Genomic DNA, 25,114 nt, shown 5'->3' with positions numbered 1-25,114 from the left:
AGCCCATCTACACTATTCCCTCATCATCCATATGTTTAACCAATGACCATTTAAATGCCCTTAATGTTGGCGAGTCCACTACTGTTGCCGGCAGGGCATTCCGCGCCCTTACTACTCTCTGAGTAAATAGCCTATGAAGGCAGTTCAACTGGGGTTGTACTGAAAATAACAGAAAGAAAGAGTCCTGATTGTGTTTTATGGTGGTGCGCTCTGACATGACAAACTACACAATTGCTGCTGTCAGTGGCCCAGCAACAACCACCATTTGTGCCCATCCCAAAAAGAGTTTCACGTCTGTTGGAAGAAAGGCTGCCCCTTTTCCCGAATTTGGATTATTTCAGATGATACGAGGTGTGACCATGTTTGATACTTCAAAATACCAACCTTCCTGCAGTCATTTAAAATGCTTTCTCTAATTTACAGAGTTAATCTTATGCTGAATAGGCTAATGACTAAAACCTGACTATCAACTTCTCTATCCAATTTGTAAAGCAAAAAAACAGGAAATCCGACAAACTTTTCCAAACACGATTTTAGCAATGATCTCAAATAGGTTATACTGTACAAATATACCGATTTCAATGTAAGAATCATTAAGAACATTAAGAGCAATCCTTGTACTAATTTAAGTAGGCTTGTTTGTTTTTTAAAAACTGACTCGGTGGGGAAAAATATCAAAAGTTAAATTTCACTGCATGTACAATTGTGAAGTTTGAAGTGTTTTGACAAATTTACTTTGTATTTTTAACCCTGTAAGGAATCCATATTTTTCAGACTAGTACAGCATGGCCCTGTAGTTTAATAAGCTGTGCAGAGCTCAGGCACTTTCAGGTATTTGATGTACGTATTTTTTTTACAAAAAGCAATGTTGAATGGAAATATATTTAAAAAACATGATAAATGGACAGCGAGCACTTACAGTGAGCACCTGTAAGTGAAAATGCATGTTGTTTTGGTTGTTCTCTTGATAATCCAAAATTGTTACTTGCTCTAAAATTAATGACTAATAACTTGGATTGAGCCACATAAATAATGGCACAGTGGGAAATTCATTGATTAAAAATGAATTATGATATAATTCGAATGAAGTGAGTGAGTTTAGAGCAGCCTCTATATCGTTCATCAGAGCTTTCTAGATTCTCACTGGCCTGGGTCTTCCACCAATTACTGTTGTTACTTCAAGCTTTGACAAAGAATGATCCAGACTCGAAACGTTAGCTCCCTTCTCTCTCTCCCCAGATGCTGTCAGGCCTGCTGAGATTGCCCAGCATTTTCTGTCTTTGTTTCAGAATCCAGCACCCGCAGTCATTTGCTTTTGTCAGTGGAGTTTATTATCCTTTTCAGCTGGGGAACAGTGTGATTAGAGCATCAAAGGAAAGAGAGATAGATCTAAAAGAAAACTACAAAATGGGATGACAACAGAAAAGAAAAATCACATCAGCAAGTCAGTGGCCAAGTCTTTCTGTCGTTCACTAATACAGACAAATATTAATCTGACAGGACGCCCTAAGTGAACGGCAATCTGGAAAGCGGAAAAGTAAAATTGGTTGGAGCACCAGACTGAGGAACTGAGAAATAGGAAACCGATTCACTACATTGCTATCACTGGCAGGAATGTGTAATGCACGGGGACAAGTTTAAATTGATTTAAATATACACATAACAACTTTGATGGAAAAGTTGACAGGTAGTCAAATAATAAAAAGGGTAATTTAGAACATAGAACAGTACAGCACAGAACAGGCCCTTCGGCCCTCAATGTTGTGCCGAGCCATGATCACCCCACTTAAACCCACGTAACCCCGTAACCCAACAATCCCCCCATTAACCTTACACTACGGGCAATTTAGCATGGCCAATCCACCTAACCCGCACATCTTTGGACTGTGGGAGGAAACCGGAGCACCCGGAGGAAACCCACGCACACACGGGGAGGACGTGCAGACTCCTTTTAGTGAACAACATATGAAAAGGAGTAGGCCATTCAGCCCATCAAGCCTGCTCCACCATTAAATATCATGGGTGATCAGACACTTCAATGCCTGAGGCCCCAACTTTTTACAACATATAATAATGAAGCGGATGCACGGAGTAGAAGGTAATTTGTAGATGACAGCAAGTTGCAGTGAGGAAATAAGAAATTTACAGAAGTATATGATTAGGTTAGGTGAGTGGACCAAAATTCGGCAGATGGAATTTAACATGGATAAGTGTGAGGTTATCCATTTTGGTCAAAGGAACAAAAGACAACTTATTATTTAAATGGAGAGAAACTTCAAAATGCTTCAGTGCAGAGGGATCTGGGTGCCCTAGTGGACGAATCGTAGACAGTTAATATGCAGGTGCAACAGGTAACAAGGCATTTTGGCATTAATTGCTAATGGAAAAGAGTATAAAAGTAGGGAAGTGCTGTTATAACTGTATAGGGCATTGCTGAGACTGCATCTGGAGTACTGCACACTGTTTTTATCCCCTTACTTAAGGCTATAAATATAATAGAGACTGTTCAGACAAGGTTCACAAAATTGATTCCATTCAGGACTTGTCTAACAAGTAGAGATTGAGCAGTTTAGGCCTATACACTCCCTGGAGTTTAGGAGAATGAGAGGTATACACGCTGCTTAAGAGGATTGACAGCATAGACGTGGAGCGGATGTTTCACTTGTTGGATATGCTAAAACAAGAGGCCATAGTTTTAGGCAAAGGGGTGGCAGATGTAAAAGAAACGAGGAGGGATTAGTTCACTCAAAGTATCATTTAATCTGCGGAATCACTAAACAAGTTTGAGGTAGGTAGGTTTTTAATTGACAGTGGGATGAAGGGTTATGTGGAGTGGGCAGGAAGATGTACATGAAGCAGAGACAGAACAGTGTTTTAAATTCCAATCTTGTCTACATAGGTTTATCATTAAACCTTCACCCAAAAGCAGAACTATTTTCTCCTCCTAGCTAAAGGCTGCCTGCTCTGCCGTAAACAACCAAGGCCTTGCTGGAGGGTACATGCTGATCTCAGATCCTTGGGGTGTGTAAAGTTCACTTGACGTATAAGTATTTGACTAGCATGTGATTTTACTCAATGCAGGGGTGTTAGCTCTATATAAATTAGCTGCTGCATATTTTACTTCACAGCTATGAGTACAAACAACTTATAAATCCAGTAATTAGGAGATACATTGTAATTTTTTTTAAATCAAGTCAAGTCAAGGACTGTGTAGAGTGAATATGTGCATAATATTGGGGGCCGGTTTAGCTCAGTTGGCTGGACAGCCGATTTGTGATGCAGAGAAAGGCCGACAGCACAGGTTCAATTCCCATACCCGTTGAGATTATTCATGAAGAACCTGCCTTCGTAACCTTGCCTCTTGCAAGGTTAGGTTGTGTGGTGATCCTCATGTTAAATCACCACCAGTCAGCTCTCCCCTCTCAAAGGTAAGATCAGCCTGTGGTCATTTGGGACTGTAGCAACATTATTTACATACTGTTTCAAACAACATGTTTATCATGTATGGAACAATCTGCCTGGACCGTATGCAGAACAATACTTTTCACTGTACCTCAGTACACGTGACAATAAATCTAAATATAATCGAATAGACGGCCGTGGTTTATGCTCAATAAGTTTGTCAAATCTCTTCAATACCCTGCTCTGTAGGTTACCAGTGACAACTACTGGCTGAGAAAACAAGCGTCTGTGCAATAATAATAGCAAACACTATTAAACTTGGCTTTGGAAACAATTTGAAAGTGTTGGACTACACATCGCGATGAAAAGCCACGGCACAGATTTACCAGAATAGAAGAGCAGAAATACTCCATCTCACACAAGCACTGTTTACTTAGTCACAAACACAGATTAAATAAAAAACATGTTCTGAAGTTTTCAAATGCCCATTTGGCCAAACCAATGGCCACTTGAAGTCTGTTGAATCTTTAGGTATCTACTCATCTTCAGACCAGATATGGGCGGCACAGTGGCGCTGTGGTTAGCACTGCTGCCTCACGGCGCCGAGGACTCAGGTTCGATCCTGGCCTTGGTTCACTGTCCATGTGGAGTTTGTATATTCTCTGCGCCACTGCGTGAGTCTCACCCCCACAACCCAAAGATGTACAGCATAGGGGGCTTGGCCATGCTAAATTGCCCCTTCATTGGAATTTTTTTAAAAAATCTTTAGACCAGAAAAGGTCCATGTTAGGCAACTGCAGTGACAAAAGAACAAAATTGTATTAGTTAGCCACTTGATAGCGCAGATATTGAGCCTATCTTAATAAAGAAACGTGATGTCAAAGTTTTTGTCCTGCACTCATCAGGACTCGTGCAAGAATACTAAATTTCAAAGAGAACAGCAATTTAAGTAGTGTACTTAAATTATTTTGTATTCTTTGTGCCCACACCTCTTTCATGATTCTCACATGCGCAGCTCATTTACTGGTTCCGTCAGCAGCGTGGATAACGGCCACCAATGTGCCTCTGACACACCGTCAAGAGACCACCGCCGAGGAGCTGCTGGGCTCCTGGCACACTATGGGGACCATGCCACGCTGGCAAACATTGATTTGCGATTAGAAAATGACCCTCAATTGAGGCTTCTCCGTTGCCTCGATTGCTTGCTCATCTCCATCGAGTGGCTTGCTGATTTGAACGGCAGCCATCCCTGACAATCCCGATTAGAGGCAGAACAGATTTGAAGAACCATCTTAATGTTTCCCAGGAATGTTCCACAACCCCCACCACCCCTCCCTCCCCCATCCCCACACCTACCTCACTGCTTCTGAGCCCACCTCTACTGGATCAGGGAAGATTCCTGCCATAATATCTGCTACTCTTCCTTCATATTCCAGTTTGTCAGCTAGCAGACTAATGTGATTGAGACCTCTTTAAAGTTATTTTCTGTGTTAAAGCACTTCTGGTGGTGAGGGACATTTAAAAAAAGATTTTTTTTTGTTCAATGCAAAATTTCATGATTATCACATCGTTCTGCTCTATGCCATGGTCTAGCAAGTCTGCATTAGGGTCTGTACAGGTGAGTTGGTTGTTCAGTTACAGGTATAAATCTGGCAGTGAGCAGTGATCTCATTGCTGTCTTTCCCAATGTAACCCAATGCTCCCTCAGGGAGGAGCAAACGGTTTTATATGGTTTTTTGTTTAACCTTTGACCACTGATGTCGGAGGCCACAGTGATGAGGCAGTCTAGTCATCATTATGTTCGTTTGGAAAGTCAAGCAGTCAAAAAGGATGCTAAACTGTTATCCCCTGCTGCAAACCATCGCACAACATCGGGATCTCCCCATGTTAATTTTTGTAGAAAAGCGAGGTGGAATGGAAGAGGTGAACGTGGATTGCATCATTGTTGGGGGTGGTGTTCCCGAGGTAATTTTGCACAGACCGGGAACTAAACATGGAGACAGATGGACTGTGTGACTTAGTCAAACTAAATACTGGCCATAATTCTCCGTTTGGGAGATGAAGGGTGCAATTAAGCAGAATAAGTGTCGCCTGCAGTGGCGAGATCGCGGCTTGTATTCACCTGCATTCAGTCCAAAAATGAGCTCCCATATGAATCTCGCCACGCCTTGCTCCCTCGCCGCCTGATTCGCCCAACCCGCACCTCAGTTGCTCGCTGCTAACAAGGAGGAGCTGCTTTGAAACGTTCCCTCACCACTACCTCCCAGTCAAGAAACAAGGATGGCAGCGCGGAGACCTACCCCTTACTTTGGGATGTCGGTCTGGTCAGGATTCTCGATGCTGTGGATGAGAGGTGGGGCACCCTGTTCCCCTGAGTGGGGGGGGGGGTCAGAGAACCAGCAGCAGGGTCAGCAATGCCACCTGGGAGGCAGTGGCAGTGGCATCTACAGTGTGTACAAGCAACAGGACCAGGAGGACTGCAGTCTGATGTTGGAAAAAGACAAACGACCCCCAACGAGCTGCACGGGTAGGTTGCAGTTGCAGAGTACGGGTAACAGTGGTTAGCACTGCTGCCTCACAGCTCCAGGGACCCGGGTTCAATTCCAACCTCGGGTCACTGTCTGTGTGTTGTTTGCACTTTCCCCCAGTGTTTGCTCCGGTTTCCTTCCACAGTCCAAAGATTTGCAGGTCACATTGTAATAGGCTCGGAGAACAGTCTGGAAGGAACCTACCTGCTTAGGAGTAGCACCATGCATGGCAGCAACTGGGATTTGTACATAGTTAAGTATGAATGGTTCATGTTTGAGCATACAGGTCTCAAGATCTCATCGGTGAGACACTGTACAAACCCATAACATAATGCATCATTTCCTTCCGACTAGTGTTGCATTTGCCTGATCAAAAGGACAGCTTAATATCTAGACATGCTGGGAAGGCAGCAGGAGCAGCGTTGGGTATGTGGCCAGCTTTAATTTAACTGTCATCCTGACTGGTGCCTGCCAGATAGGGATAGTTAAAATCAGGCTTATTTGTCAAGGGTTCCTGTTAAAGAGTAGAGATGTATAAAAATGATACCTATTCCGTAAGGAGCATATCATCTCTTGTCATCATAACGACAACAAAAGACATAACCTGCATTTATTTAGTGCCTTTAACAGGTGAAACATCCCAAGCCGCCACATACTTGGGGTGTGAAACAAACATTGCCATCATGCAGCACACTGTCACGGAGGTTAGCACTGCTTCCTCAAAGCATTAGGGACCCTGGTTCAATTCCAGCCTTGGGTGACTGTCTGTGTGGAGGTTGTACGCTCTCCCCGTATCTGTATGGGTTTCCTCCGGGTGCTCCGGTTTCCTCCCGCAGGTTAGATGGATTGTCCGTGATGAATGCACGGTGTTATGGGGATAGAGCGGGTGTGTAGACCAAGTTGAGTGCTCCTTCGGAAGGTCGGTGCAGACTTGATGGGCCGAATAGCCTCCTTCCGTCGGGATTCTATTAGGGAGTTAACAGAATAGAATGCGTAAAGCGCGGAGATCACAAAAGCTTGTGGAGTTGGAGGATCTTACAAAGACCTGGAAGGGACGAGGGACTGGAAGGGTTTTGACAATTTGAAAATTGAGGCATTATTGGACTGAGAGCGAATGTAGGTCAAACAGCACAAGGGTGATGAGTGTAATGGCACAGGGCATGAGATAACAAGGGGCAGAAGTTGAGAGACAGGTGAGGAGGGCATTGGAATAATCAAATCTAGAAGCAACACATGGATGGTTGGGCGTTTCAGCTGTGGATCTGCTGAGGTAGTAACGGAGTGGGGATGATGCTGCAGGATAGAAATAGGTAGCCTTGGTAAATGAGACAGATATGTAGTCAGTAACCTGTTTCACTGTCAAATGTGTCACCAAAATTGTGAAGAGCCTGGTTGAGTCTCAGACAGTTGCCAGAGAAAGAGAGAGAGACGGCTAGGGAATGGAGTTTATATCCTAGGCCGTCGGCAATGGCTTCAGCCTTACCAATATTTAGCTTGTGGAAGTAATTGCTTATTTAGCACTAGAGGACAGTGTGACAAATCAGAGGCAGCCGGGTTGAAAGAGGTGGTGGTGAGGTCAAACTGGGTATCATGGTGCGTTTGGACGATGTCACCAAGTGTGTGAAGAATGTAGGAATTTCAGATGTATTTGGTGCAGTGAGGGTTAGAAGTCTGGGTTATTGGCAGTATGACCTCTGCAGTAGTGTTTGTAAAAATCCTGGTATGCAAGACAGCTAGGAGTTTTGGGAGCCAGAGGTGTAATTAAAGAATCAAAAAAGCTTGGGCTAATGGAGTTTCATTTATAATAAGAGGGTTCACTGTGAGTCATTAATTAGATACCTTGTGTTCAGTTAGTAAGGGGATATAGTTAATGGGAGAAGCAGTCAGATGTTGAGGGCCAGAGTTTTAGTTGAGAGATGGAAGTCAAACTATGAAAACAGTTTCTGAAGACTTCGGCGAGAGACCCTGCATTGTTCTGACAGGATTCAGGTCTCTTTCCTTAAAGCAGTCACAAAAGATCTCCCTTGTTCACGTTGGAGTATCCAAGACATCTCTTTACAGCAAGTGTTTCTGAGTGCTAACAATTTAAAAGTGGATTGGGACCTGAGATGGTTTTGTTGTTTGAGTGGAAATAAAGATAGCAGTTAAGGGTTGTTGCGTCACTGTATTGATTAGCATTGTTCAAGGAGTAATTGTAAACTATTTTTTGTGTGATGTTTAAAATATTTCGATACTGTCTTAGTAATAAAGTTTGTTTTAATCTAATATACCCCGATTTTGTGTGCAATCGCTCCTGGAGCGAGGTATCCTTTCCTCAGACTTACAAAATGAAAATCAAATATTAGTTTTTCTGTCGAGTATCCTAGCCACTGTTGGGGTCTGGTCGTTATAGATGAGCAGCATATAGATGAGAAAGAAAAGAGAGCCAAGGATAGATCCTTGAGGGATTCCAGATGTAGCAGTGTGTGAATGGAAATAAATGCCACTACTGGTGATTCTCTGACCATGACACAACAGTTAAGAATGCAACAAGACGGATGCAGTTCCACCCAGCAAGATAGTAGAAGGGTAAAATGCATAGAATCCCTGCAATGCAGAAGGAGGCCATTCAACCCATCGAATCTGCACCAACCCTTTCAAAGAGCACCCTACCCAGACCCACTTCCCCATCCTGCCCCCATAACACCGTCACCCCATCTAACCTCGGTAGTATGGTCATGCATGTCGTAGGCTGCAGAAAGGCTGAAAAAGATGAGGAGAAATGGTTAGTTGGCCCAAACATTGTGATGTTGTAAACTGTCCATATCCTCACACAGCTTGTTTGGACTTCACTATATTTATCCCAATCTGGCGTCGATATGGCACACTCATTTTTCAGTCACAGAGTGCCAGGTTCAACTCCCACCCAAATCACACCACACCACAAAAATCAAGGCTGACCGAGGGGGTACTGCACTGCCAGATGTGCCTTCTGTCCAATGAGGCATTAACGCTGACACCCCATCTGCTCTTTTTGGGAGGATGTGGAATATCCTGGGGCACTCTATCGATGGAGAACAGGAGAGCCTGATGTCCTGGCCAACATTCAATACTGAATCAACATTAAAAAAAGCACAGATTATCTGAGATTATCGCATCGCTTTGTGTGGGGGCTCGTTGTGTGCAAATTGGCTGCCGTGTTTCCTAAATTACAACAATGACACCTCAAAAAGTACTTCATTGGCTGTAAAGTGCTTTGAGATATCGAATGATCGCGAATTGTGCCATATAAATGCAAATCTTTCTTTTCTAAATTCTTCTGATAAAAGCCAGGTGATGTCCTCTGAGACCAGTAACTCCCACCCAAGGTCGACGCACCTTTAAATTGTCCGTCAAATTTTCCATCCCATCCGCTGTAATTCTCGTAACAGCCCGGACCGAGAGATTTTCCCCCCCTGCCTCTTGAAGTACATTTGAACGAGAGCCATTGTCCGGGATTTTTCAGCCTCCCCGCACGGCAGGTTTTCCCGTGGCGGGGACGGTTCACCATCGGTCGCCGGCGGGACCGGAATCAATGCCATTTGCGTTGTTCGCCAACCTCACCGCCAGGTAACCTTCCATGGGGGGGGAGGGGGGGGAGGGGACCCCGGAAGGACCAGGGGATCCCATCAGCGGGATGGGCCGGGAAATTCCACCCATTGTTGTCTAATATTGAAAACCATAAGACCGGATGAAATAAGAACAGGAATTGGCCGTTCGGCCTCTTGAACCTGCTCTGCCATTCAACAGGATCATGGCTGATCCGACATTCCTCACGTCCACTTTCCTGCTCTCTCTCTCCCCTTCACCCTCGATTCCCTACCTGATCAAAAATCTATCTATCTTAGCCTTAAATATACACAAGGACTCTGCCCCCACAGCTCTCTGTGGCAAGGAGTTCCAAAGGCTCACAACCCTTTGAGAGAATAAATTCCTCCTCAACCCAGTCTTAAATGTGCACCTCTTTATTTTGAGGCCATGCCCTCTAGTCCAAGACTCTCCCATGTGGGGGAATTATCTTCTCAGTATTTACCCTGTCAAGACCCTTAAGAATCCTGTATGTTTCAATGAGCTCATCTCTCATTCATCTAAATTCCAATGAGTAAAGTCCCAAAGGTACGCAGTGGTGCAGCTCCCCTCTCTGTTAATTTAGATCTCCCAGGTTGTGCTCTCCCACTTTGGAAGTGTTCTAGTTCAAAGACCCTGATATGATGCACTGGCTTCAGATTGACCGAACCAGAGCTACACAGCGTGAGGAATGGGATCACTTGAGAGAAGATGTGAGAAGAGATGGAAACGGAAGAGACAAATTCACTGAGACAGGGAGAGATAAAGAAGGTTCTGGAAATACCTTTGTTCATTTGAGGTTAAACACTCAATAGAAAAGTTATCGAGTGGACCTAAACGTATATCGCCTCGAGCATGGATATAAAATAAATCACAGCATCTAATCGTGACAGAATTATTCATCATCTGAAACAAATGCAAATAGTTTTCAACAAATCCAATAAAACCCACCTGCAATTAATGAAAGGAATTGCTTTCCACGCTCAGCCACATGTGATTAAAGTTCACTCTTTTATTTTTGCATATTATTAATTTAAAATTTTTCTGATGACAAAAAGTGGAGGTGGACATTCTGAGTATAGTGACTAACTTTTCTCTTTTATCTTTCACCTCGAAAGTGACCTATGTTCAGCGGAATACACTCGCTTTTAAGTGGCTGCGTTGTAGATCTAATACAGAGTGAATGTCCGTCTCAAAGTGGTGGTTAACCAGGGTCAGTTAAGGGCCTGCCCCCCTGCCCCCTCCCTGCCCCCCTATCCCCTCCCTGCCCCCCTACCCCCTCCCTGCCCCCTCCCTGCCACCCCTGTCCCCCTGAACCCCTCCCTGGCCCCCTCCCCCCTCCCTGCCACCCCTGCCCCCCCACCCCCTCTCCCTGCTCCCCTGCCCCCTCCCGGCCACCCCTGCCCCCCGCCCCCTGCCCCCCGTCCCCTGCCCTCACCCCCCCACCACTCTCCCCCCCCCCCCCCCCCCCCGCCATGTAACTGGTCCACCTTCTCCTCTTTGTTCCGACATTGTAGTCAATTTTCTTTGGATGTATTGCCAAAAAAGAAAATGCACATAGTTCTGTTTGAAAACGTTCCCTAATTACTTGGCTGCTTTCACAATATTACTGGTGATGTTGACGTGTCTTTTTCTTTATTGCATTAATTTTGATCTTTGTTCTGTTCTTCGCAGACATAAAGGACATGTGCACATATTGAGCCAATTTCAGCTGAACAAAATAAGTGACAGCCATTCACTGACTCATTCCTCAGGGCAATGTATCAGGTCAGTGCCTTCTACTCATACAGCATAAATTGTTATAAATTGTTCTTTCCCCCTATTTTGGTATTTTTGCAAAGTGTCCTGGTGAGTTCAAGCTGAAAAAGGTCAACTGGTCTCTTTTTTTCAGCAATACTCAAGTAACGTTAGTGTACATTTCAGTGTCACTGAGCATGAACTGAAAGAATTGGTTAGCCCAATGAGATTTACGTTTCCCCTAGTCTACTGCCGAACTGACAGACTGTGCCAATTTAGTAAACCTCTGTAAGATTATTCATTTTGCCTGTCCTTCCGCTTAAGGATACAGGCTTATCAGCAGTTCTAGTTTTGAGTGGAGGCAGCTGCAGGAACTGGTACCAAGGTTGAAGAGCACTTCATTGTATTGTGGAACAACAATGTTGAACAACAGCTCTAAGCAATACTCACAGTCGGAGATAATGACTCAGAATGTAGCTTGACCAGATCATTGTACTGGAGCGGGCTGCGGGTGTCTACCCGATCAATCCCCTCATCTTCATCTTCAGTCTCTTTCCTCATCATAGCTCAGTTTCTTTCCCTTTCAGATGGCTTGGAGGCTAGCCTGTCAATAACTTTTAAAGCAATATTCTTTGTTTCAGTCTTCCAAACCCTATAAAAGTATTTATTTTGTCCTCTTGCTAATAGCCCAAATAGCCCTGAACTGTTATCTGTTCTGTGTCTCTTTCCTGTTTGTTTTTTTGAGTCAGCCAAAAGTCTTGTGCTTTGCAGCTAACAGGCAAAACGACTTCAATAATGCGCAGGCTGGCCTTTGTTCCATTAGCCAGAGAACTTGAAACCATAAATTTTACAAAAACACATCTCTATGCCTCACACTTCCTGTGGAGATGATTACTGTCGATTCTCAATATTTCCCTGAGGGTTCTCCGCAATCTTGGACCATAACTTCAGCAGAGGATCAATGGAGAACTCAGGGCAACGGCTATAGATGGTTGTTTACACCAAACATCCTGCCTGTGTGCTGATTTCTCACCAATGGGAACTCAGGAGGACTGTCAAGAAAATTACTGGTGCTGACGGTTTAATTCCCATCAAATTTGCAACTGCAGGTGTTGATAACAGAGAACAAGAAGGATGCTGTTTGAGATGTTTTTGCGTCTTTGTCTTGATTTTAACTCCAGTGTGTTTAGAGTGTACGTGTCTGTGTGGGCGTGCAGGTAGTGTATATGCATATGGGTAGAGTGTATGTGTTGGTGTGTAGGTAGTGTGTATGTGCAGGTACTGTGTGTGTGCGGGTAGTGTGTATGTGTACAGGTAGTGTGTGTGTGCAGATAGTGTATATGTGTGTGCAGATAGTGTGTGTATGTGCAGCTAGTGTGTGTGCAGGTAATCTGTGTGTGTGTGCAGGTAATCTGTGTGTGTGTGCAGGTAATCTGTGTGTGTGCAGGTAGTCTATGTGTGTGTGTGTGCAGGTAGTGTGTGAGTGTGTGTGTGTGCAGGTAATCTGTGTGTGTGTGCAGGTAATCTGTGTGTGTGCAGGTAGTGTGTGTGCGTGTGTGTGCAGGTAGTGTGTTTGTGTGTGTGTGTGTGTGTGCAGGTTGTGTGTGTGTGTGTGTGCAGGGCATGTATATATCTGTGTGTGCAGGTAGTCTGTGTGTGTGTGCATGCAGGTTGATGTGACCATCAATTCACAAGGCACGTGGTTGGAAGTGAACAGTGGTTTTAATAGTCTTACAACTGAGCCTGCCTACGACGAGATGAACTGGCAGCAGGCTCACAACTGCAGATCTTCATACTTCCGGTGAGTGGGAGGAGCCATGGGTGGAACCATGGGCGGAGCCAAGGGTGGAGCCCAGTACAAACTCCGCATCTCCCCCTATGGGCAGAGCCGCGCAACTGCTCGTATACCGAGCTTACAAAGACACAACACATACAATATAACACAGTGTGAATTACTAGGATTGTGATTCACCACATTCACCCCCTGTAAAAAAATCAAGTCCGGCGGGGGTGATGGGTCTACAAATTGAGTCGGTCCGGCGATCGAGTCGTCCTCTGAGATCGACGAAGCGCCGGGGTTGCAGCCTCTTCTGGTGGCTGGGTCGTGGCGGTCGGCGAGGGTACGATGGCGGACTCTGGGGGTGATTCGGTTTGAGCTTCATACCCAACTGGTTCGACTGGTGACAGGGAGCGCCGGAAACCCATAGGCGCGGGGGCGCGGAGCACGGGCAGTGAACCTGCAGACCTGGGGGCACCGGGCGCGGGGGGTTGGGTGGGGTGCAGTGTGAGGAGTACCTCGGCAGTAGTCGTGTTGGAGTTGGATCCTGCAGGCGACAGGTCCCGGAGGGAAACAGTGTCCTGACGGCCGTCAGGATATTCAATGAACGCGTATTGGGGGTTCGAGTGGAGTAGGAGCACTCTCTCAATGAGTGGGTCAGTTATGTGTGCCCGGACGTGCTTCTGGAGGAGAACCGGGCCCGGTGTCTTCAACCATACTGGGAGCGAAACCCCCGTGGTAGTGCCCCTGGAAAAAATAAATAGCCGCTCGTGCGGGGTCTGATTAGTGGCGGTGCATAGGAGGGACCTAATAGCATGGAGCGCGTCGGGGAGGACCTCCTGCCAATGGGAGGTCGGGAGATTCCTGGACCGGAGGGTCAGGAGGATGGTCTTCCAGACCATCGCGTTCTCCCTCTCCACCTGCCCGTTCCCCCTGGGGTTGTAGCTGGTAGTCCTGCTCGAGGCGATGCCCTTGTCGAGCAGGTACTGACGCAGCTCGTCGCTCATAAAGGACAAACCCCTGTCGCTGTGTACGTAGCTGGGGAAACCAAACAGGGTGAAGATGCTGTGCCGGGCCCTAATGACTGTGTGGGAGGTCATATCGGGGCACGGGATAGCAAAAGGGAAGCGGGAGAACTCGTCGATGACGTTTAGGAAGTACACATTCCGATTGGTCGAGGGAGTGGCCCTTTGAAATCGATGCTCAGGCGTTCAAAGGGCCGGGAGGCCTTAACCAGGTGGGCAATGCCTGGTCTATAGAAGTGCGGTTTACACTCCGCACAGATCGGGCAATCCCTGGTGATGGCTTTTACCTCCTCGGTGGAGAAAGGCTTTGACGTGGTGTGCGAGCCGGGTGACCCCCGGGTGGCAGAGGTCATTGTGGATAGCTTTCAGGCGGTCATCTTGCGCGCTGGCTGGTGCACGTGCCGTGGGACAGGGCATCTGGGGGCTCGTTGCGCTTCCCCGGTCGGTACATGATATTGTGCTTGTAGGTGGAGAGTTCGATCCTCCACCGTAGGATCTTATCGTTTTTTATTTTGCCCCAATGCGAGTTGTCGAACATGAAGGCAACCGATCTTTGGTCGGTGATGAGGGCGAACCTTCTACCTGCGAGGTAGTGCCTCCAGTGACGTATAGCTTCCACAATGGCTTGTGCTTCCTTTTCGACCGAGGAGTGTCGAAGTTCCGAAGCGGAGAGGGTTCGGGAGAAAAAGGCGACTGGTCTCCCTGCCTGATTTAGAGTGGCTGCGAGAGCGACCTCTGAGGCATCGCTCTCAACCTGGAAAGGGACGGATTTATCCACCGCCCACATGGCCGCTTTGGCGATGTCCTCCTTGATGCAGGTGAAGGCCTGGCGAGCCTCATCTGATAGAGGAAAGAGTGTGGCCTTAAATAGTGGGCGGGCTTTGTCTGCATACTGAGGGACCCACTGGGCATAATATGATAAAAATCCCAGGCACCTTTTGAGGGCCCTGGGACAATGAGGGAGAGGGAGTTGTCTGGGTCAGGGCCCAGGACTCTGTTTCCAACGACATAGCCGAGGATGGTTAGCCTGGCCGTGCGGAAAACGCATTTCTCCATGTTATATGTGAGGTTGAGTTTCTGGGCAGTCTGGAGAAATCGATGGAGGTTAGCGTCGTTGTCCTGCTGATCATGGCCGCAGATGGTGACATTGTCCAAGTACGGAAATGTGGCCCGCAGCCCGTACTGGTCCACCATTTGGTCCATTGCTCGTTAGAACACCGAGACCCCATTCGTGACGCCAAAGGGAACCCGGAGGAAGTGGAAGAGGCAGCCGTCGGCTTCGAACGCCGTGTAGTGGCGGTCCTCCTGGCGGATTGGGAGCTGGTGGTATGCAGGCTTCAGATCCACCGTGGAGAAAATGCGATAATGGGCGATCTGATTCACCATGTCTGCAATCCTGAGGAGGGGGTACGCATCGAGGAGCGTGAACCGATTAATAGTCTGGCTATAGTCCACGACCATTCTGAATTTTTCCCCGGTCTTGACGACCACCACCTGAGCTCTCCAGGGGCAATTACTGGCCTCTATGATCCCCTCACATAGAAGCCAATGGACCTCGGTTCTGAGAAACACCCTGTCCTGCAGGCTGTACCGCCTGCTGCGAGTGGCTACGGGTTTGCAGTCCGGCGTGAGATTGGCAAAGAGTGGAAGGGGGTCGATTTTTATTGTCGCCAGACTGCAGATAGTGAGTGGGGGCAGGGGCCCGCCGAAGCTGAGTGTGAGGCTTTTGAGGTTGCACTGGAAGTCGAATTCCAGTAAGAGTGGGGCGCAGAGTTCGGGGAGTACATATAGCTGGAAGTTCAAGTAGCTACTGCCCTGAATCGTTAGGGTTGCGACGATGCGCCCTAGGAGGTGAACAGAGTGAGAACCCGAAGCGAGGGAGATAGTTTGCCGTGCAGGGAAGATAGGGAGTGAACATCGTCTTACCAGATCTGGGTGTACGAAGCTCTCGGTGCTCCCGGAGTCAAAGAGGCACGGTGTCCTGTACCCGTTTATTTTAACCGTCATCATTGAGTTGCGGAGGTGTTTCGGACGCGACTGGTCCAACGTGACCGCGCTGAGTTGCGGGTAGTCGGCGGCTCAATCAGCTGTGCTGGAGTGGCCCCGTGATGACTGTCCGCTGAGGTCGTAGTCTTCGAGGTGAGTTTCACAGTTTGAAGAGGATGGATCCCAAGATGGCCGCCCCGTGGATCGCACGTGGCGGGCGGCGAGGAAGATAGCACCCAAGATGGTGACCCCATGAGTCACACGTGGCCGGCCACGTGGAGGGAGGTTGCCAAGATGGGGGCCCCCATGAGTCGCACGTGTCGGGTGGGGGCGGAGTCGGAGTACAGGCCGCAGCATTTCAGGGCCTGTGTGTGTGTGCTGGTAGTGTGTGTTTGTGTGTGTGTGTGCAGGTAGTGTGTGTGTGCAGGTAGTGTGTGTGTGTGTGCAGGTAGTGTGTGTGTGTGCAGGTAGTCTGTGGGTGTGTGCAGGTAGTGTGTGTGTGTGTGTGTGTGTGCAGGTAGTGTGTGTGTGCAGGTAGTGTGTGTGAGTGTGTGCAGGTAGTGTGTGTGTGTGCAGGTAGTCTGTGGGTGTGTGCAGGTAGTGTGTGTGTGTGTGTGCAGGTAGTGTGTGTGTGCAGGTAGTCTGTGGGTGTGTGCAGGTAGTGTGTGTGTGCAGGTAGTGTGTGTGTGTGTGTGCAGGTAGTGTGTGTGCAGGTAGTGTGTGTGTGCAGGTAGTGTGTGTGTGTGCAGGTAGTGTGTGTGTGTGTGCTGGTAGTGTGTGTTTGTGTGTGTGTGCAGGTAATGTGTGTGTGTGTGTGCAGGTAGTGTGTGTGTGTGTGGTGGTATGACTAGGAGGTTTACAGTACCTCAGAGTAGTGCTGCCATTGGTGCAGAGGACTCACTGCCAATTGGCTCAGGCAGTTCATGTGTCTCTCTGCCAATTGGCTGAGGTCAGTCATGTGACTGCTCGCCGATTGGCCGAGAGGCCAGTAGCCCCTCCTACGAGGCAGGGTATAAGAACCCGTAGCAGCCAGCAGTCGGCCTTTCTCTGTAAGTCGACTGCCGGGCACACAACTAGTTCATGAAAGCCTGATATTTGGAACTTCTTCATGACTTGAGACCAATTAATGATGCATCAATTTAATGAACTAGAATTTGGAAAGGGAGCTTTGGATCAAACCAGACTGCCTCTGCGTCAGCCCGCATGCTACAAATGCGTCAGCAACTTTTAAACATTGGCTGGCGTGCTTCAATAGTTACCTCACCACTACAGACAATCAACCAACAAAGGTGCAGAAACTCCACATCCTCCACTCGTGCGTGGGCACCGTCGTTTATTTGATGATAGAGGATGAACAGGACTATGACGCAGCTATGGATCTCCTGAAAGGACAATGAGAAAGGACCCTCATTGTCCTGGGGAGAAATTGCGCCTGCCCACAAGTTACCGCGGTGGAACACACTGAACTGCTAATCAGGGATGCCTTTGTCGCGGGCATGCAATCCTCTCAGAAACGCCAGCAGCTCCGAGAGAAGGACACTTTGAGCCTTATTGAGGCACGGACCCTCGCGTCCTCCCTGGAGGTTGCCGACCGAAACGCCCGCGCATATGCCCCTGGCCGCACGGTGACCCCTTGGGCAACTTGGACGCACCTCCCCTCACCCCCCACCGATTCCGCCCCACCCCCAGGCCTGCGCTGCGGGACACCCCGATAAGCCCACGGGGCCCCGCTGTTATTTCTGTGGCCAGGCCAAGCACCCCCGCCCGCGGTGTCCGGCCCGCTCCGCAGTCTGCAAGAGCTGAGGTAAAAAGGGCCACTATTCCGTGGTCTGCCAGTCTAGGTCGGTTGCTGCAGTTCCGCGCAGCGCCCCCGGATCACCCCCCCAAATGGGGTCACAAATGGGGTCTGGGTCTTCCAACGGGAGATGAACTGAATGGTTGACCAACACGGTTTACGAGCCACCTTCCCGTATCTCGACAATGTCACCATCTGCGGCCACGACCAACAGGACCATGACACTAACCTCCAAAAATTCCTCCGTACCACAAAACTCCTTAAACTCACATCCAATAAGGATTAGTGCGTGTTTAGCACCGACCGTCTAGCCATTCTCTGCTACGTAGTACGTAACGGAGTGATAGGCCCCGACCCCAAACGCATGCGCCTCCTAATGGAACTCCCTCTCCCCAACTCCCTCAAAGCCCACAAATGCTGTCTGGGCTTCTTTTCTTATTATGCCCAGTGGGTCCCGAACTATGCCGACAAAGCCCGCCCCATCATCCAATCCACCACGTTTCCACAGTCGATGAAGGCCCGCCAGGCCTTTAGCCACATCAAAGCAGACATTACAAGGGCCACGATGCATGCTATCAATGAGTCCCTCCCATTCCAGGTCGAGAGCGACGCGTCCGATGTAGCTCTGGCGGCCACCCTGAACCAAGCGGGCAGACCCGTGACCTTCTTTTCCCGGACCCTCCACTCTTCCGAACTCCGCCATTCCTCGGTGGAAAAGAAGGCACAGGCCATTGTCGAAGCTGTGCGATACTGGAGGCACTATCTGGCCGGCAGGAGGTTCACCCTTCTCACAGACCAACGATCAGTGGCCTTTATGTTCGATAATGCACAGAGGGGCAAGATCAAGAACGACAAGATCTTGCGGTGGCGGATCGAGTTGTTCACGTACAACTACGATATTTTGTATCATCCTGGGAAGCTCAACGAGCCTCGTGATGCCCTGTCCCGCAGTACCTGCGCCAGCCTCCACACCCTCCACCCGGACCTCTGCCATCCAGGGGTAGCCCGCTTCTACCATTTCATTAAGACTCGCAACCTGCTCTACTCCATCGAGGAGGTCAGGACCGTGACCAGGGATTGCCACATTTGCACAGAGTGCAAGCCGCACATCTACCGCCCCGAGCAAGCGCATCTGCTACAGGTGTCCCGCCCCTTTGAACGTCTCAGCATGGACTTCAAGGGTCCCCTCCCCTCCAACAACCGCAATATATACTTTCTAAGTGTGATTGACGAGTACTCCCGCTTTCCTTTTGCCATCCCCTGCCCCAACATGACCACAACAACCGTCATCAAGGCCCTCATCTTCATTTTCTCCCTGTTTGGTTACCCCGCATACATCCACAGCGACCGGGGGTCCTCTTTCATGAGTGACGAGCTGCGTCAATTCCTGCTCATCAGGGGCATCGCCTCTAGCAGGACGACCAGTTATAACCCCCGGGGTAACGGACAAGTCGAGCGGGAGAACGGTACGGTCTGGAAGACCATACTACTGGCCCTACGGTCCAGAAATCTCCCTATCTCCCACTGGCAAGAGGGACTCCCAGACACCCTCCACTCTATTCGATCTCTCCTCTGTACTGCCACAAACCAAACACCTCATGAACGTCTTCTCGTTTTCCCCAGGAAGTCGTCCTCAGGATCCCCTCTCCCGACCTGGCTGGCCACCCCCGGGCCCACCTTGCTCCGGAAGCATGTGCGGGTGCACAAGTCCGACCCGTTGGTTGAACGAGTCCAGTTAATCCACGCAAACCCGCAGTACGCGTACGTGGAGTTTCCCGACAGGCAGTAGGACACGGTCTCCCTTCGGGACCTGGCACCCACCGGCGTGCAGCCACAACCCCCCACACCAACAACCCCCCCCCCAGTCCCAACCGCCCCCCCCCCCCCCCGGTGCCCCCAGCGCCCCCGCAACCCAGCACACAGAAACCCTCTCCCCCGGCCAGAGCTTCGCTAGGGCCGACCAGGGGTACGGACACAGGTCCACAACCGCCGCTCCCGGAGTCACGGACGACCACCGCTCCAACGTCACCGGCGCCGCTGCGCAGTTCCAGCAGGACATTGAAGGCACCCGTCAGACTGATCGAGTCGATTTGATGTTCCACTGGACTTTTTGTCGGACTCTTCGTGTTGTTCAGCGTTCCCTTGTACACTGTTGCATCTTCCTTTTCATTTTTTTTTGCTTGTTTGTTCCTCGATTGTTCAAAAGTGCATTATGCGCGGTATTGTTGTTCTTTTGTACATTCGTCGCGGGCCAGTGGGCAGCCACCAGACATCTTTGTACACCTCGTTCTCCCTAGTCATACAACCAGTTTGACGCCCCCCCCCCACTTTTCTCCTCTCCTTGTCTCCAACCACCCCCCCCCCCCGGCTTCTTTCTCCACAAGGGGTGAATGTGGTGGTATGACTAGGAGGTTTACGGCACCTCAGAGTAGTGCTGCCATTGGTGCAGAGGACTCGCTGCCCATTGGCTCAGGCAGGTCATGTGTCTCTCTGCCAATTGGCTGAGGTCAGTCATGTGACTGCTCACCGATTGGCCGAGAGGCCAGTACACCCTCCTATGAGGTGGGATATAAGAACCGGTAGCAGCCGGCAGTCGCCTATGTCTGTAAGTCGACTGCCGGGCACACAACTAGTTCATTAAAGCCTGATATTTGGAACTTCTTCACGACTCGAGTCCAATTGATGGTGCATCAGTGTGCAGGTAGTGTGTGTGTGTGTGTGTGCAGGTAGTGTGTGTGTGTGCAGGTAGTGTGTGTGTGTGCAGGTTGTGTGTGTGTGTGTGTGCAGTTAGTGTGTGTGTATGTGTGTGCAGGTCATGTATATATGTGTGTGTGTGTGTGTGTGCAGGTAGTGTGTGTGTGCAGGTAGTGTGTGTGTGTGTGTGCAGGTAGTGTGTGTGTGCAGGTAGTGTGTGTGTGCAGGTAGTGTGTGTGTGTGTGTGTGTGTGTGTGCAGGTAGTGTGTGTGTGCAGGTAGTGTGTGTGTGTGTGTGTGTGTGTGTGCAGGTCATGTATATATGTGTGTGTGTGTGTGTGCAGGTAGTGTGTGTGTGCAGGTCGTGTGTGTGTGATGAGTTGAAATCCCACATTCTTGCCCCTCCCAGCCAGGAGAGCAAAGTAAAACTTGGAATGTAGGAGTTGGGAGCAGGAGGAGGGATTCAGTCCTTTTGAGCCATGCTAAAGTTCCCCTTAATGTCCAAATATGTGCAGGTTATTTGGGGGTTACGGGGATAGGTGATCTTTCAGAGTGATGGTGCAGACTCGATGGTCTGGATGGTCTCCTTCTGCACTGTAGGGATTCTGCGGACAACAGAATAGGTCTTAACTCTTCAGCTCTGGGACCCACACAGCCTGGACCCACGCTAACTCCATCAATGTCCACCGTACATAGCTGCGTGGCAGCATCTTCATCTTTATTTGCCCTGAGGGGGCAGCTCCTATAGCACAAGCCCCCCCAGCTAGTTGTGGAACAATGTCCTGTGAGCCCCACAAGATCATAGCATCTTCACGGGCAATTTAGCATGGCCAATCCACCTAACCTGCACATCTTTGGACTGTGGGAGGAAACCGGAGCACCCGGAGGAAACCCACGCACACAGGGGGAGGACGTGCAGACTCCACACAGACAGTGACCCAGCCGGGAATCGAACCTGGGACCCTGGAGCTGTGAAGCATTTATGCTAACCACCATGCTACCCTGCTGCCCATGTGCTTTAAAAAATCGTGAAACCAGCATGGTGGCTGCTGAGGGAGACAAAGGGGTACGGAAAGTGTCCAACATCACCATAGTTTGCTGACTGTTGTGCCGCTCGCCAGGTGGCTTCTGCCAGGGCCTTGGGTAGTCGTGGGGTGTGGCCAGGAGGTGGGCTCAAGAAACACTCTGGAGGCTTCCAGCTGGAACAAAGTGGTTTATCGATGAAATACAAAGGTTGGTAACAACACCCTTGATTCCCTTACTGATTAAAAATCTGTCTGCCTCAGCCATGAACATACTTAACAACCCAGCCTCTACAACTCTCTGCAGTAAGGAATTCCACAGATTCACTACCCTCTGAGAGAAGAAATTCCTCCCCATCTCTGTCTTAAATGGGCAACTCCCTTCCTCTGAGATTATGTTCTCTGGTCCTAGCCTCTCCACAAGGAGAAACCACCTCAGGATCTTATATGTTTCAATAAGATCGCAGTCTTCTGAACTCCAATTGGCATAGGCCCAACCATTTCAACTTTTCTCCATAAAATAAGGCCCACATCCCAGGAATGAGTTGAGCGAACCTTCTCTGTACTGCTTCTAATGGAATTATATTTTTTTCAAATAAGGAGGCCAGAATTGTAGACAAAGAAACAACATGCCCCTTTAAGATTTTATCTTTGCCTGGCTCCTTTTATTTTTTTCATCTGACAGGAAAGCATCATCGGCTTCTCCGGTTAAAATAGCTGACCGATCCCAATGACATCATCAGGACCTAACATGTACATGTAAAGTAGAAACCACCAGCTTTGGACAGGTGTTATTGCTTCCTGTGTAAGGAACCTAATTTAAATCCTTGTCTGTTCCTGGTTTCCCTTTCCCCTCTTTAATCCCTGTCTTGCTCTCTGCTTTTAAACTATAGACTTTTGAAACCCCCCCCTGCTGTAAGCTGCTATTTGAACTGACCCAAAGGAATCCCCTCTGTCCAGTGTGCTATGTGGTAGGGTCCCGTGTTGCCATTTTGATGGACTTGCCGAGCAGCCACTCAGTTCTTTTGAAATCCGGATCTTTGATGATCTCTCAGGTTTTAGTTTGGCTTTGGGACAGATTGAAGAAGACTTTGAGCTCTCTCTTCCTGAAGGGGATAGACAGTACAAGCCCTGATCTCTCTGATCTGATGGGTCTCTGTCTGAAGATGTGAAGTAAAGACCTTTCTCTCTCTACAGTCAGATTGACTCAAGGAAGTTCAGTCCAGCAGCAGCTGCAGGCAAAGCCAGTGGTTCAAAAAAAACATTTAAAAACCCTCATGTTAGGGCGGCACGGTGGCCTAGTGGTTAGCACAGCTGCCTCACGGCGCTGAGGTCCCAGGTTCGATTCTGGGTCACTGTCCGTGTGGAGTTTGCACATTCTCCCCGTGTCTGCGTGGGTTTCGCCCCCACAACCCAAAAATGTGGAGTAGGTGGATTGGCCACGCTAAATTGGAAAAAATAATTGGGTAATCTAAATTTAAAAAAAAAAACAAAAAAACCCTCATGTTGATAACTGTAGACCTAGCTCAGTGAGGCTGATGCAAGCTAGAATTGCCCAGACCTGAGGGGAATTGTCAATGTGAAAGCCCAATTCAGTGGAAGTGAAGATAACTTCTCAGTGGAAGTGTTACAGTCCAAGCGTTCTAATTGAAGGCCGATACTAAAAGGTCCAAACCAACCAATGTCTTTACAACACTTCGTGCCTAGAGAAGATCATCGCCGACAAAGGCCACAACCTCAGGAGCAAAGATACGCATCTTTCGTCCCAAATTTAATCCCTGTTATTTTGAACCTTTCCTACCCGTCCACCATCTGTCAGTCTTGTGTGTGTGTGGATGGAGGGTAGGACAGGGTTTGCAGAATAGTTAGATTAGTAGGGGCTGGTTTAGCTCACCAGGCTAAATCGCTGGCTTTTAAAGCAGACCAAGCAGGCCAGCAGCACGGTTCGATTCCCGTACCAGCCTCCCCGGACAGGCGCCGGAATGTGGCGACTAGGGGCTTTTCACAGTAACTTCATTGAAGCCTACTCGTGACAATAAGCGATTTTCATTTCATTTCATTTCATTAGTAGACCATTGTTTATCATTTCCATTGCATGTTTACCTCTTCTCTTGTTATAAATAAACACATTTTTAATGTTTTACTTACAAATCTGATCCTTGTAAGTCATTGGAGCAGTCAAGGATCTAAGATCTCAGGGAAATACACAAATTATTGGTAATTTCACTTATGTTGGGACTCCGGGGTCTGTGGGGCTGGAATTGACCATGCACTCGCCCGGAGTGCCCGAACACTTATTCTACACAGAGCAGGTTATAATTCAAAATGATGGGTTCCTGACTAGGTAAGTAACCTAATCATTTTTAACTGCCACCCCATTTGATCCATGCCAGCTGAGTGGGATAAAAAATTCCCCCTTTATCACTTCAACTACCCCTTTGAGATGTTACTCATGAGTCCCAATTGGAGATAGGTTCCATATAATAAACAGAACACTTGTTTTAATGTATGTCTAGAGTGATAGCTGCCCAGTGTCCAATAACATTAAGCTTTTCAATAGCCTCTAATTCTAAGCTCCCCAAAGAGATTATTACTTGAAGAAACATAAGAAATAGGAGCAGGGGTAGGCCATTCCAGGCTGCTCTGACATTCAGCACCATCATGGCTAATCTTGAACTTCAACTCCTGTTTTCCGCCTGTTGAAACATAGCCCTTGATTCCCTGAGTGGCCAAATATCCATCAATCTCAGACCAAAGCATAAAGTAGAGAATTCCAAAAATTGATAGAGACCAGAAGGTCAACGGTTCGATTTTGAGGACAGGCTGCATGGGATATGCTCGAATTCCCAGGAGAATTGAAGATAAAAAGGCAACTTAAAAGCTCGGTTAAGATGATTGGAAGATTTGTTACAGGAAAGAGACAGAATCTTATTTCCTCGTGAGGCCCAGATCAAGGAGCCATAGATTATTATTCCATTTAGGCCACTGAGAGGCGATGTCCAAGAGAACTTCTTATCTCCAAGGGTAGTAAACATCTTGAACATTCACAGCCAAAATGTTGTTGATGTTCAGCAAATTGAAAATTCCAAAAATGAGATTGATCATTTTTGATAGGCCAGGGTATAAGGGTTTATTTTATTCGTTCAGGGGTGTGAGTGTCAAAACCAGCATTTATTGCCAATCTCTAATTTCCCTTAACTAAGTCGCTTGCTAGATTATTTCAGAGCACAATTAAGAGTGACTACGTTGCTATGGTTGGGGAGTTAAATATAAATTAGACTGGGGAAGGTTGACGCATCCACTGAATTGAGAAGCAATGATAAACCAGCTAGGCTTTCAATCACAATCTGATAATTTAATGGTCAGTATTACCGATTCAATCTTTTGAATTAGTTACAGAACCAAGGTGGGTAGATGAAGGTACCCACAGCACAGTGGTTAGCACTGTTGCTTCACAGCACCAGGGACCCGGGTTGGATGCCCGGCTTGGGTCACTGTCTGTGCGAAGTCTACACATCCTCCCCGTGTCTGCGTGGGTTTCCTCCGGATGCTTCAGTTTCTTCC

The sequence above is a fragment of the Scyliorhinus canicula genome, chromosome 16 (assembly GCF_902713615.1).
Source record: "Scyliorhinus canicula chromosome 16, sScyCan1.1, whole genome shotgun sequence".
Lineage (NCBI taxonomy): Eukaryota > Metazoa > Chordata > Chondrichthyes > Carcharhiniformes > Scyliorhinidae > Scyliorhinus > Scyliorhinus canicula.
This window is presented reverse-complemented; position numbering follows the sequence as displayed.